The 16,150-nt window shown below is 37.5% G+C and overlaps 1 protein-coding gene and 1 long non-coding RNA gene across 5 annotated transcripts in view; one reads left to right on the forward strand and one right to left on the reverse strand.

The window, feature by feature from the left end:
- Positions 1-16,150, forward strand: part of LOC106871497 (pleckstrin homology domain-containing family A member 2) — a 146,785-nt gene that overhangs the window by 70,336 nt on the left and 60,299 nt on the right. For all 4 annotated transcript variants that reach the window (XM_014917984.3, XM_014918002.3, XM_014917992.3 and 1 more), the window contains exon 2: positions 2,642-2,694. The gene's annotated coding sequence lies outside the window, so the exon portion shown is untranslated. The remainder of the gene's footprint in view (positions 1-2,641; positions 2,695-16,150) is intronic.
- LOC128249890 (uncharacterized) overlaps positions 1-16,150 on the reverse strand; it is a 113,534-nt gene that overhangs the window by 9,024 nt on the left and 88,360 nt on the right. The window lies entirely within an intron of this gene.

Genomic DNA, 16,150 nt, shown 5'->3' on the forward strand with positions numbered 1-16,150 from the left:
AAATAATGATAATAATAATAATAATAATAATAATAATAGTTTTAAATCTTGGCACAAGGCCAGCAATTTTAGAAGGGATATGTTGATTACACCGACTACCAATATTCAGCTGGTACTTATTTTATTGACCTTGAAAGGATGACAGGCAAAGTTGACCCCAGCAGAATTTGAACTCAGAACGTGAAGATAGACAAAATACTGTCAAGCATTTCATCTGGTAGGCTAATGAATCTGCCAGTTCACTACCTAATTAAAAGTCTGAAATAACATTCCAGTCTGTTAATCCTTCATGTTCATCTTTGTATTGTATTCCTTGCCCCTGTGGCAAATAAAGCATTATTATTATTAGTAGTAGTAGTAGTAGTAGTAGTAGTAGTAGTAATTTCATTCTTAAATTACTGCAAATTTATATTTGTATCAGAATCTAATAGCATCAGAATTGTCTTGGAAATTACACAAACACAACCTTACCTCCCCCTCCCCCCTACACCCTACCCTCAAAATCTATGATTTTTCTCCAATTTGCAAAATTCGGTTTTTCAGTGCATTCCTCAAAGACTGGCTTTCTTTCTTTTTTTCAGTTTGTTTCTACTTTTTATATTATCATTATTATCTTTTTAATTTCAGATTTACTTCTTTACATAGAGAGAGAGAGAGGAGTGAAAGAGGTTGTGGGTGGGTGTGTGGGCGGTTTGTTTGGGTGGGCGGTGGGTGTTGACTTGTACAGCAATGTACTTGTTCACTCCTCACTATATTTATCCCAAATTAACTGTAAGACACTTGAAGGCTTTTAAAAGAAATTATATTCTAAGAATTATGCGTGCGTGATTGTATACAAACACACACATATATGCATGTACGTGTGCATGTGTGTGTGTGTGTGTGTGTGTGTTTGTATATATTCATACACACAAATAGATACACAGTTTCTTTGTTATGTAATTTTTCTTTTTAATGTTGTGTGTTTTTGTTTTTGTTTTTGTTAACAACAACAACAACAACAATAATAATAATTTCTGTGGGTTGAATCTAGAAACATCATTGACGTAACTCAGGAAGCTATAGAAATTAGCTGACCAGATTCCACTGCCACCACCCCTACCATCTTCGCCTCCGTCAATGTCCCCCCCCTCCTCGCTACCACAATCTTGTTCTGTTTCATTCTTCTATTCTTGTATTCTCCTTTCTTCACACACTACAATTCTACATCCTTTTTAACATCCTTCTTGATAGGCTGTCACTCTGATTACATCATTCTGCGATTGATGCCTGAGATTGGGGGCTTCACAAAGAATCTAGCGCACGCCACTTGGTTGGTTGGTTGGTTGGTTGCCGTTTTTGGTTTGCAAATGTGTTCTTTCATTTCTTCAAGACTTTAATATTATTATTATTATTATTATTATTATTTGCCTTTTTTCTTTTTCTCTTTTTCTTTTACATTGTTCCTTCTTCGTTTTCATTTTCTCATTAATCAGCTAATATTAGTTTGTTTCAAGAAAAGAATAATCAAAAAACAAAGAACAAATCAAAAAAAAAAAATCTTCCTGAAAAATTGCGCCCCCCCCCCGTCCAATTTTATTAAAAGTATTTGTTTCTTTATGACTTTTATTGTACATTATTCAAAGAGGGAGGCACAGTGCATGTGACCTTAGCTGCCCCACCCCTGCTGCTTTTAGATTGTAGGGACTAATGCCCCAACGCTTGAAAGTCTGTTGGTCAAATACCTTTTGTTGTGTCAGTCATTAGGCTGTGGCCATGCTGGGTCAGCACCTTGAAGAATTTTTAGTTGAATGAACAGATTCCAGTACTTTTTTATTTTTTAAAATCTGGTGCCTATTCTATCAGTCATTTTTCATTGATTTGCTAGGTCACAGGGATGTCAACACACCAACACCGCTTATCAAGCGGTGGTGGGGGACACACACACGCATATACATTTATATGATGGGCTTCTTTCAGTTTCTGTCTCAAGTTGACCTTGGTAGGATTTGAACTCAGACCATAAAGACTCAGAACAAATACCATAAGGCCTTTTTTTCCTCCAATGCTGAAGCTTGCATCTAGACCATAAACTTTTGAAGCTTGTCCAACATCATCATCATTTAAACGGATATATATATATATATATATATATATATATATATATATATATATATATATATATCATCATCATCATATATATATAATATACACACACACATGTACATACATAATTTGATACATACATAAACACATAGTTACATATGTTTACAAATTAACTTACCAAAATATATACAGACATACACATATAGCTATAATGCTTATACAGTCATGTATTTTGCAACGTGTGTATGTGTTGTATGAGATAACCAGAGATTAAGTAATCCCCATTTATCTTGCATAAATTACCATTTATCAGATTCTACGCATTTTCAATACAAGGTTGCATTCAGCACTTTTATGCTTCTGTAGCGTAATGTATATATATATATATATATTTTTTTTTTAAATGTGTATATCTATGTATAATATTTATTGTATGTATGTTCTCACACACATTCTTACATGCACACACACATACACACACCTAAAAGGCTTAAATCCAGACATTCGTTTCACTTCTGTTGTATTTATGTAATGTTTGTTATTTCCTTTCCTTCAGATTCCTCCTTATTCTACTCTGGAAACTCCCGGCATTCGAGAAAGTGATTTATTGTAAGTCATGAAATTTCTACATTTTTTTTGTGATTTGTTTTTGTTGTTGTTAAAAAAAAATTTTTTTTTTTAAAGTGCAGGAGTGGCTGTGTGGTAAGAAGTTTGCTTCTCAACCACACAGTTCCAAGTTCAGTGCCACTAGGGCCGGGGCCTCTCTAATTGATTTGTCCTCTCCCCTCGAAATCACTTGCCTTATGTCAAAGTTTAAAACAATTATTATTGTCAAGGCAAGAAATCTGACAGAACCATTGGGACATTGGTCAAAATGCTTAGTGGTTTTTCTTCTAATTCTTTATTCTGAGCTCAAATCTTGCTGAAGTCAAATTTACCTTTCATCAGGGTGGATAGAATAAAGTACTTGTCAAATAATGGGGTTAATGTGTTTATGACCCTGTTGGGCTCAGGGATTCCTGTTGGGCTCAAGGCTATTCGGCTCAGTAACTCTTGTTGGGTCCAGGGACTCCTGTTGGGCTCAGGGACTCCTATTGGATTTATGACCCATGCTGTAATTGTGATTTGCATTTATGACTCCAGTTGGTTTTACAACTTGCATTAGATTTATGACTTAGGTTTAAGACCCATATATTTACGATCCATGTAGGATGTTAGGATTTAAAACAAGCCACAATTCAAATCTATTTCTGACTACAAACCCCAACCACATCAGTTTCTGAATTGCTACCATATTAGTTTTAATTCCAAATGTTTGCTGTTATGGTCTCCACAGGGGGTGCTGTTATTGGCACCACACCCTTATGCTCATTGCTTCCAGAACATTACTAAGAAACCGTTTCAGTCTTGGTTCTACATGAAGTTTCTGTTTGGATTTCCATTTCTGGATTTAATATTCTTTTTGCTTTCAATCACAATTTTGTTGTTGTTTCTATTTTTAGCTTTTCAAATTCCTTAACAAGATTGGAAGAACACTTGTTGTTGTTGCTGTCATTTCAAATCTCTTTAGGCTTTTACTTTCTGTTTATTAGTTTTCATTCTTCTCCTCAAATCTTTTTTTTTTCTGCCTTATTTTCTCATCTATTCCTCCTCCTTTTCTTTACTCTACCTCTATTCCTCCCTCCTTTGTCTCCTCCTCCTCCTTACTTTGTGATTTGGCAGCTTGGGGTTGCCAGGTTTGCAAACACCATCATCTCATGAGAAAAAAGACATTGTGCCAAACAGTCCCATATATGACAATGTCTCCTGCCAGATGATAAAATAAGACTTTGACTCCTGCTAAGGCCAACCTTGTCTTTCATCCTTTCAGGATCTATAAAGTTATTACCAGTCAAGTACTGGGGTTGATGTATTTGACTTCCACTGCCACCAAACATTGCTGGTCTTGTGCCAGAATCCGGTTGGAGAGGGAAATGCTTTCTCCCAGTGGATATGGCCAAAATGGTTAGGGTGAATGAAGCTGCTCTAAGTATGTGCCTTTGGATTGGAGTACAATGGTTGGGCACCGTTTCAGACTCATTACCTTGCAGGCTCCGGCATTGGTACAATGATGAAGCTTCCAGCCTGCTTGTGCGATTAACGTGAAAGTGACTGAGAACTCCACAGACATGTGTAACCCTTAATGTAGTTCTGAGAAAGATTCAGCATGAAACGGGATGTGACAAGGCTGGTACAACTCGTTTTTCCCAGTTGAGTGAACTGGAGAGCAGTGTGAAATAAAGTGTCTTGCTCAAGGACACAAGGCACTGCCAGGAACTGAACTTATGACCTAATGACCACGAGCCGAATACCCTGACCACTAAGCCACACATTTTCACCTGTCATTGGCAAGGAAGGTTTTTGTAGGGGGAATGGAGGGGGGTGTGTGTGTGGAAGTCTGTGAGACGAAAATAAAGGTGGAGAATATAGAATAAGAGAATTAGTAACGTAAAATGTTTTGGAAATATTGTAGCTGGAGGGATTTAGATTAAATTGGTGCGGAAGGAATTTAGCTGAGTGCAGATATAAGGAACGAATTACTAAATCGGTCGAGAAAGAATTTGCAGATGGGAGACTGAAGTTACTTAAGGGAAAATCAGGTGGGAATGTAGGTAGGAATTCAAGGAGAAACTGGCTGCTCTCCTGCTTGTTAGGGTTTCTAGGGGCCAATATGATAAAAGGAAATGAGATCTGGGCATATCCTCCTCCTACTACTATTACTACTACTACTACTCCAGATAGCCTGGGATACATTATCTGGGGTGGGAGTCTCCAGTTTCCAGCAAAAGTAGGTAGCAGTTCCTTGTACTTCACCAAATATGTTTGTTCGGGAGTCTTTGATCTCCCACTGCTCTAAGGGAACATGTAACCCCCTACTGCTAGATAACATGGTCCCAGTCATGTGACTTACTTCATACTAGAAATATAAATAACTAGCAGAGATACCCGGCGTTGCCTGTGTTACATGCAATTGAAGAATTAAACTCCTCCTCCTCCTCCTCCTCCTCCAGGCCAACGATTTTGAAGGAGGGCTTTGAGCAATATCATAACCTCCATTGTAATACTTTATTTTATTGACTCTGGAAAGACAAAAGGCTAAGTGGAGCCAAGTGGGATTTTAACCCAGATCGTAAAATGCCAGTACAAATACCACAAGGCATTTTCTCTGACACCCGTTAATCCCAACAAACACTGTCTCAGATTTCTCAATAATTCCTGAATAATCAAAATAAATGCAACTCAAGAACATTTATTTGCAAACTAATTGCAGGTGTTACCTGTTGAAATCTGCACACACCTGACACTATCAGGTTTATGGCGTCATCAGAGACAATGTGCTCCATTTCAGGGATTTCCACTTGATTGCTTTATTAGGATCTAACAACAATATCTACATTTCACAGTAACGTGAAATGTGTGTTTACTATAAAAAACGCAGGCTTAGAAGTTGACTTCACATTTCATATGAGAAAGGGCTGAAAAGTTCCTGGCTTTGAGGGTATCAGGAAAGGCCTGGTTGGAAGCCCAGCTTTCTGAGTTCTGTTAAAAGGGCTGAGAAAAACTGAAGGCCCAATGCAATAAATGTGTAAATCTGAGAGGGGAATCATCATCATCATAATCATTTAACGACTGCTTTCCATGCTGGCATGGGTTGGACGATTTGACTGAGGACTGGCGAGCCAGGAGGCTGCACCAGGCTCCAATCTGATCTGGTAAAATTTCTACAGCAGGATGCCCTTCCTAATGCCAACCACTCCGAGAGTGTAGTGGGTGCTTTTTATGTGCCACCGGCACGAGAGCCAGTCAGGCAGTACTGGCATTGGTCACGCTCAAATGGTACTTTTTACGTGCCACCGGCACAGGAACCCTCCAGTATTTTCTTTTACCCAAAATCAGGAGCTACTCAGGCCCCACCCCTTGCACATTTTTCATTGGTGTTTAGTGCTTCAATAAATTAGACACAAATACGCATATGCAAATGTAAGTGTATATATATATATATATATATATATATATGTATGTATATATATATATATATATATATATATATATACATATATATATACACATACACACACATGTATATCCCCCCCCCCACACACACAAGCACACACGTACATATACGCATGTATGTGCATGAATGTACAATTGCGTTTGTATGTATATATGCATAAACACATGCCTATACACACACACACACACAACCACATATATAAATGTTTGCGTGCACACACACACACACACACACACACACCTTATATGTCAAGTCTATTATGTCACAGTTGACAAGAGATTTAAAATTTAACGGAGAGAGATAGAGAGAGAGAGAGAGAGAGAGAGAAAAGAAGTGAATGCAACACACACACACACACACACACACACACAATTCCAATTGATGTCTGACCACAGAAGTTTTTTATTCTAATGATTTTGACATTCATAGATTGAACCTAAGTGGGCCATAAACAAGAGCTGTGTGTGTTAAGTGCAGACTCAGCTACAATTGGGAACCGGAGGTGGGGGCTGGGGATGGGGTGGGGCTCCTACTACCACTGCCACAACTGAAAGTGATTGTCCCAGTCCTCCCTACTGGGCTCTCCCCCCGTCCCCCTCCCCCCTGCACTGCCGCTGTCGCTGCCATTGCCATTCTGCCCCCATTTATTCTTCTTCCATCCTTTATTTCATGGCTGCATGCATGAAATTTCCACAAACAGTAGGATTGTTCTATTTATTGGTGTGTCTAGGTTGATGGAAACGAGATACAGCATGCCTACCCCCCCCCCCCGTATATATATATATATGTGTGTGTGTGTGTGTCAGTGTGGGTCGGTACATGGGTAAAGCCTCACTCACTCACACACACACAAAGAAAGGCTTGGGGTTAATTCTGCTGAGATTTGCTGTCAAACTTCTGGGGAATTTTAGTTAAACAAAAGAATTTGCTTAGGAAAATGAAGGGATTAACTCTTTAGAATTAATGGGAGAAAATGGGAATATAAAATCTTTTTGGGTTGGTCAACAATGATCAAGGTTGCACTGTGTGAGCAGAAGTGTTCCAGACATGACCTTCATGCCCAAAGACTGCATTGTCCAATACATTTCTTCACCTGGCTGAGGTCATGAAGGACCTGCCTGTGTGCATGGATGGCCACAGTTTTTTTTTTTTCTTAGCTTCAAACTGTTCTGACTAATAATATAAATACACATTTGGACACTGATTTCTACCAAACTAATTGATGCCTGATTCTCTCGTAAATATTACAAACAAGAAAGTGATTAACAGAAGAACAATTAAGAGAAGGAAAGAGAGAGGAAACGTTTTCTTTTTTACTGATTTCCATCTTGTTCTCTGGCCATGCTGGAGCAGATTTGGCTGCTCTTTCTTGCTGGTTGAGCAAATGTGTTGAGTTCCTTTCATTGGTTTGAAATTACAAATCTTGTTTTCCTCTTTCTCTCTTTCTCTCTTTCTTCATAGATCTTGGTTTTTATTGATTTTTTTCATGCATGTGTATTTGTATGGGGGTAGTGGGAGGAGAGATAGATAGATAGATAGATAGATAGAGAGAGAGATGGTAATTTATTTTCTTCTTTATGCTTTAAGCATCAACAGAACTTGACTAAACGGTTGCTGGGTTTTCAAAACTTTTCCTGTTAGCTATCTGATGTATAACACATCCACACATGTGTGCGTGTGCACACACACATGTACACACATAATTATTATTATTATTATTATTATTATTATTATTGTAGTAGTAGTAGTAGTAGTAGTAGTAGTAGTAGTATGGTGGTGGTGGTAAACAGGAAAAATTTTTCGGGTGTGGTAAATGAAATGGAAAAAATTTTCAAGAAAATTCTGAATGTGTTCCTGGTCAGTTTAGAAAATATCAGGATATGTTTGTGTGTGTGTGTATTTATGTATGTGTGTGTATGTAAGCATGAGAAAAAATATGTCCATTTGTATATTTATGTGTCCTATATTCATTATCTCTCTCTCTCATATATATATACATCATCATCATTTAACATCCATGCTGGCATGGGTTGGATGGTTTGATAGGCTCCAATACATCCAACGACTGCACCAATCTCAAAATGTCTGCTCTGGCAGGATTTCTTTGGTTGGATGCCCTTCCTCAGTCCCTTTTCAGTAGGGGCTGACCCCTTATTTTCTATACCACCTACACTACTGAGGTTGCCATGCAATTCACAGAGATACAAACCCTTTCACTCTCATTTACTTGTTTCAGTCATTTGACTGCGACCATGCTGGAGCACCACCTTTTAGTTGAAAAAATCGAATCCTAGACTTATTCTTTGAAAGCCTGGCGCTTATTCTATCTGTCTCTTCTGCCGAACTGCTAAGTTACGGAGATGTAAGCACACCACATCATGATGTCGTGATGTGGTTTGAGGGACATTTGGCTACCATATCTAAGTGACCACATACTAACTTTGTCATTGGCTCAAGTACAAACACAGTTGGACTTAGTTAATCAGTAAAATATCACTGAAGTATCTCCATGACACACTTTTTGCTTGCCCAGCATGCTAACAATTATGCCAGCTCACCGCCTTAATAATAATAATAATAATAATAATAATAATGATTTCAAATTTTGGCATAAGGCCAGCAAGTTTGGGGATGAGAGTGAGTCAATTACATTGACCCCAGTACTCAACTCATACTCATTTTACCTACCCTGAAAGTACAAAAATCAAAGTCAATCTTGGTTGGATTTGAACTCAAAACGTAAAGACAGACGAAATGCTGCACAGCATTTTGCCCAGTGTGTTAACAGTTCTGCCAACTTTTGCTGCCTTCGAAATATGGAATGTATTAAATTATAGTATAGTATTAATAATAATAATAATGATGATAATAATAATAATGCTAATACGTCACTCACTTCCTGCCCAGGCCTTGATCTCGCTACCTTCTACTTTGCACATGAAAATGTGCAGCTGTGTTTGTTTATTTGGAATTTGAATGTTTTTCCTCGTGATCTTGCATATATATAGGTGCACATGTACACATGCATGTGTGTGCATGCATGCATGTGCATCTCAGTATATGTGCATGAATATCTGTGTGTACACCTGCATGGGTGCATAGCCATGTATGCATGTGCATACACATTTCCATTTGTCTGTCATATGACTGTGTGCATGCAAGTATGTGAAAGTACACATTTTGTGTATGCATGCATGCGATCATGTGTGTGCATTTGAATATGCATGTGTGTTTGTGTATGAGTATTTGAGAGTGCATGTGTGTATATACAGACACACACACATATGCACGTGTGTGTATACCTTTCTCTTGTATTTCCATAAGGTGTTGTAGCCTAGTATGTTAAAGATGCTGAGAGTGGAGGAGTAAATAAAATATGAGTGGTAGGCAGAGGAAATGAGAGAGAGAGAAAGAGAAAAGTTAAATGTTGAAGGTAGGAGGTGGTTGTAACTTTACTCCATTAATGTTTCTGTTGAAAAATAGAAACAGTTTCACTAACAGTGTGTATGTGTGTATATATATATGCATGTTGGTGTGTGTATAATGGGTGTGTGTATTAAGGCTGTATATGTGTGTGTGTGTGTGTGTGTGTGTGTGTGTGTGTGTGTGTGTATAAAGGGGTGTGTAGTTATCGCTGTGAGCCAATGAAAAGAGTTGGAATGTAATTGAAACTTTTTAAGCTGAGCAACACTGAAGAACACAAGTGAGCCAAACATTGGGAAAAGGAGGAATACTCGAGATGGGAGATGGTATTTATTGGGGTGAACGATCGCTTCGGGTTTAAATTAATGTTCTGAAGGATTTGTGCAACAACAGTAAAAATAATGGTTTCAAATTTTGGAACAATTTGAGGGGAGGGGGGAAAGTTAATTATAACAACCCCCAGTGCACAACTGGTACTTATTTTAGCAATTCTGAATAGATGAAAGGCAGAGTCTACCTCAGATGAATTTGAACTCAGAATGCAAGAATAGAAGACATACCACTAAGCCATGCCTGGTGTGCTAAAGATTCTGCCAGCTCATCACCTTAATAACAACAACAACAACAAATAATGATGATGATGATGATGTGATGATGATGATAATTTACATCATTATATGGTCACAACATGGATCAAGTATTCTGGATTGATCCCTGGTATATTACTGGGACTTTGACTAACCTTGAGAGGAGGGACAAAGCCAGGCAAGATTTGAAGAGAAAGGAATGGAACTAAATATCTACTGTAAGGGATCTTGTCTATTGCTCTCCTGGTGTTTCTGCTGTTTCTAGCTCTCTCCCATTCCTGGCACTTTGCCGACCCAGTAACGATCTGTTTCACTGGCACATGGCCAAATATTTTGGGAAACAGTGTAAATGATTAACAATGAATCTTGGTCTTTGACTGCCTGCTGCCTGCTTTATTGAAAGGGAAACACAACTCCAGTGGGATTTGAACTCTTGAAGATTGTAACTGAATATGGCAGAGCAATCAGTGTAGTGGCGGTGCTATCATATATCTAGATTATCACAGTCGTCTCTCCTTCCTACATCTTTTCTCGTCTTTATAAACCAAACATTCTCTACCCACCCCAGCGTGTTTTGGCTCCACCTTCCATTTCATTACATGTACAGCTAATTAGGTAAACATTACATGTTTACCTAATTTCTCTCTAACCTTTCACAAATCTCTTATTAGATTGCTCCATGCTTCATGTAGCATTACCCTTCTTACATGTACCCATCATCTTCCAATCGTTGGCTGTGTTCTTCTACATGCTCTGGCAGTCAACATTTACCACTGATTGGTGTCTTCCATCTCACCCAGAAAAGGGGCCGTATTCAGCCCTGCCCAGTCCTTGATATTATTAAATAGGGACCTGTTTTGTCTGCCTCTGCTTCCTACTCTTTGACTGTGTCCTGGAGAAATGGCTTCGAACAGGGATTTGCAGCTGGATACAGGTCTGCTGTACCTGGTGACCTTTTGGCATTTCACTCTGGCAACAAATGGTTCTTGCTTATACACAGCTTCATTTTGGCAAAATATCATGTAACATTTAATGATATCTTTTAATGACCAGATCCAGCCTCTTACACTTACCATACAATGTCATTCTTAAAATAAGCAATCACATTATCAAAATCTCAAAGCTATGAGATAATTCATGATTGATTTAAAACAAAGTGAATAAATAAGCTTTATATTTGACAGAGTAATTTGAAGAAAGTCCTTTTTCAATAGACTAGCTTCCTAACCAGGGGTTTGATATTTCTCTCTCGTTTGTCATGAATCAACATCATTGTGTGTCATTCCACAGACCATATCTAACAAAATATCAAGTTCAAACCAAATTGCTCCTCTTACTCTAATTTAGTATCTGCTGTACATTATACACTAACGAGGACCTACATTTAATTAAGCTGACACTGCTGCAAGAAATGAAGACTTGAAAACAATATCAAGTTGTGTGGGAAAAAAACACATATACAAACACACACACGCGCGCACACATATACATACACACACAAGCTAAGATACCAAACATATACACACACACACACACACACATACACGCACGTGCAGACACAGGTCGAGGCATCATACACAAACAAGCTGCAACATCATACTCACACATACAAACACACACACACACACGTAGACACAAGCTGAGATATCACACAGACACATGCACACACATATAAACATACCAGACACACACACACACACACACACACACACACATACATACACACACATGCTACTCAGCTGTGTCCTGTCTAGTTTTCTGGATGTCTGCATGTCTGTCTGTGTGTCCTGTGTCTGCATACGGTCACAGTCCAATGGCTGAAACCAAAGAATAAGAGAATCTTTTATTGAAAAGTCCAAATGACTTGGTCTCTGTCTTTTGTCAGGCTCTTGGAATATGAGGGTTGTTGGGGGGGGGGATAAAAGAGTAGGAGACACACACACACACATGAAGTATTTATTACAATAAAGAGGAAGAGTGGAGCCAGTAAATGGAATGGCAGGCTTTGGGAAGAGAGAGAAAGATGGGGGTGTGAAGCATTAAGGTGGGAGATGAGAAGTGAGAGGTAAATTGTAGTGAGAGTAGCAGAGAAATGAGTGAGGAGAAGGAAGAGGTGAGAATAGATTGATAGATTAAGTGGGATGACATGGCTATATCAATATAGCTGTATTGATGCTGGTGATAAGAGGTTGACAGACACATCAAAGGGGAGGAGGTGCTGTGACACTTTCACTGTGTCTCTCAATTTTATTGGGACTTTGGCATGTTTTTTTTTTTTTTTAATTATTAAATTAAAAATGGCTGGAAAATTTTGTCTTTTACAAAAGAAAAATAATTAAATATTCTCTATTAAAAAATGGCTCTTGAAGCAAATTCTGTTTTCGCAGAAAGGGAAATTAATTTTTATAATTAGTCATTACAAGGAAAGAAAAATGTTAAATAATGTAAATAATGTATTTGGAATTCTAAGGAGATCAAGGAATTGGACTAACATGAAACTAAAGACAGAACATTAGAAAGGTCAAGAAAAATTCATGGACTTAGACACCTTCACAAAGAATGTCTTGATTAATTCTTTTGTTAAAATATTTCTGTTGAGATATATTCTGCGTTTGCTTTGATAAATTTTGAAAATTGTGAAGAATTATTAGAATGTCTTTTATCATTATTAAACTGGTGTTTGGAACAATTTAGCATGAAATTTTGATGGAATCATTCTAACCCTTTTGTTACCATATAGATGCAGGCATGCTGTGTGGTAAGAAGCTTGCTTCCCAACTACATGGTTCCTAGTTCAATCCCACTGCATGACAGCTTGGACAAGTGTCTTCTGCTATAGCCTCAGGGCAACCAAAGTCTTGCTAGTGGATTTGATAGATGGAAACTGAAAGAAGCCTGTTGTATATACATACATACATATATATATATACTGCCTTCTGTATACCTTTCAGTACTAAAATGGGTGCAAATTTCTTGATAATTTCTCCTATACGGATCTTCTTCATTGTCATCAGACATTGTCCAATCAGCAGTGAATTTACCCAGTAAACAATTTACACAAGACTGGCAGGCACCAATGACACTCTCAGATTAACCAGAATTCATTTTTCAAATTCTTATAAAAAAAAAATCCCCTAAGAAGAATCCCTGAGTTTTTTCTTTATTATTATTACCAAGAAGCACTTCCCCATCACTATAACGACCACTGCTACCACCACCACCACCACCACTATAACATAAGGGAGTTTTCATCAGATTAGTGCTAGTTGTATGACATATGGTTTACCCAAACCTCAACCTCTCACCCTTAATGTCTAGAAAGACCTGTGAAATAACAGAAAACTGTAAGGAGGGCAGAGGGATTTTTAGCAACCCCTCCCCCCTCTCTGCGCCAGACTACAGAAAACAAGAAGAACAAAAGAAAGAAAACTGAACCATTTGTTGGAGAAATACACACACACACACACACATGTATATGGATATACATGCACATATATACATACACACATGCACTCACACCAATGCATACACACACACACACACACACATATGTGTATTTATACACACACATGAATATATATTCTTTTATTTTTTTCAGCTCAATGCTGGGGCATCACTAATATATATACATAAATACATATATATGTACATATACACATAAATATATATATATATATATATACACACATACATGTTATATATATATATATATATATATATATATATATATATATATATATATATATATAACAGCATCATTTGAGTATGGTTGATGCCAGTGCCACCTGACTGGCCCCCATGTCGGTGGCATGTAAAGTGCACCCACAACATTCTCAGAGTGGTTGGCGTTAGGAAGGACATCCAGCTGTAGAAACCTCGCCAGATCAGATGGGGGCCTGCTGCAGCCTCCTGGTCTAAGTCAAACCGTCCAATCCATGCCAGCATGGAAAGGAGATGTTAAATGATGATGATGATGATATATACATATATGTATATATACACTCATGCACACACGTAGATATATGCTCAAATATAAACACGTACATACACGTACACAAACACTCACACCCACATACACCCCACCCTCCCATACTGGTTCAATGGTGTTTAATTACATGGCATATGGTGAGAATTTCATTTGAGAATATTGAAAAGAAAGAAAAAAATATGGAGGAGGTGTGGTGGTGATGGGGGGAGGGCTGTTCGTTTTATTTGTATTTTTTTAGTCTTTGATTGCTTCAAGCTTCATCAAATTTGTAATTCTTGCTTTTAATTAAAGCAGAAATATTTAGAAATGTTCTCTGCCCACCCCCACCCTGAGACTTCTGTCTTTTAGGTATAAACACATACACATACATGTGTCTATATATGTACATGTGTGTATATATATATATATATATATATATATATATATATATACACACACACACGTGTTCATATATATGTACACATACATGTATGTGTGTATATATATATATATATATATATACATACATACATACATACATACATACTACATGTATATATATATATGTATAATATACATGTATGTGTATGTATGTATGTATATATACACAACACAGCCATGCACACACAAACATCAGCACATATGGGAATACACATATATACTTCAAAGTATACACACACACACACACACACACACACACAGAGCAGCCAGTGCAAACACTTACCATTTATCTCTTACTAATTTCAGTCACTGGACTGTGGCCATGCTGGGGCAATGCCTTGATTGGCTTAATAAGGCAAATCACTTCCACTATTTATTTTTTTTTAATGCCTGGTAGTTATTCTGTTGGTCTCTTTTGCCAATCTGCTAAGTGACAAGGATGTAAACAAACCAACCCTGGTTGAAGCCAATGGCAATTTTATTGAATAAATTTACTCTTTAGTATTTCAAGTTATTTTGATGTAACTTTGGTAAATATATCTTAGACTGAGATGTCAGTGCTATTTTCACTTTTGTGTAATTTAGACGACAGTTTATTCACTGCACCCTGTACATATAAAGGTGTATGTATATATATGACACCCTGTATGTGTCAAACTTCTGAATTCATTTCCTGTATATGTTTATGCTTTCCCATTAGTAATGCTTTTCTGTTTGTGTACATGCGCATGCACACACACACATGCACATATGCACATGCATAAATGTTTTTCTGTCAAATTCATAAAGAAACGATCTAACATTAAACTGAACGATTACTCAATATTTTTGGAGGTAGAGTAGATGATATTCATTAAACTTATTACAGCAAAGAGAGGTAACAGTGACTTCAAAGTTTTGTTGTTGAACCAGCTTCATCTTACTCTTAGACACACACTCACATGCATTCACACACACACACATTCCCTCAAATAAATGAGGGATACTTTGCAGTTACTGTCAACTGTTTTCCTTGAAAAACAAATAAATTTGATGGTCTAATTAATTGTAGACATTGAACTTTCAGTTAATATTTGACTTTGTGAGAGTGTGTGTGTGTGCGTGTGTGCGTGTGTGTGTGTGTGTGTGTGATCTTGTACATTAATTTCCTACTATTGCTGCTTACTGAGTTATCTGCCCATCCTCCCACACAAATATGTGATGCCATCCTGTCACTTCTTAACATACTTTCTTTCCCTGCTCTCTTCCCCCCACCCCCCTTCCCTCCTACTTTCTCTATTACATTCACAGTATACAAATCACTACAACCTCCCACCCCCGTGAGCCCCCTCCCTCCTCCGCCACTCCATTTATTAAACCAACCTTAGTCAACTTTCTAATGGCTATTTCTTTTCTTCTCCTCTTCGTTCTTAAGATTTAATTATTTATATATGAATATGTGCAAGTAAGTGTATGTATATATTCATGTATGTATGTATGTATGTTTATATATATATTACATACATGTTACACAGATAGATAGATAGATAATGAGAACCATTGATTCAGAAAACGTAATTCGTTAACTCTGAACTGTAATTAGATTTAAACGAT

The sequence above is a fragment of the Octopus bimaculoides genome, chromosome 18 (assembly GCF_046866305.1).
Source record: "Octopus bimaculoides isolate indiv1 chromosome 18, ASM4686630v1, whole genome shotgun sequence".
Lineage (NCBI taxonomy): Eukaryota > Metazoa > Mollusca > Cephalopoda > Octopoda > Octopodidae > Octopus > Octopus bimaculoides.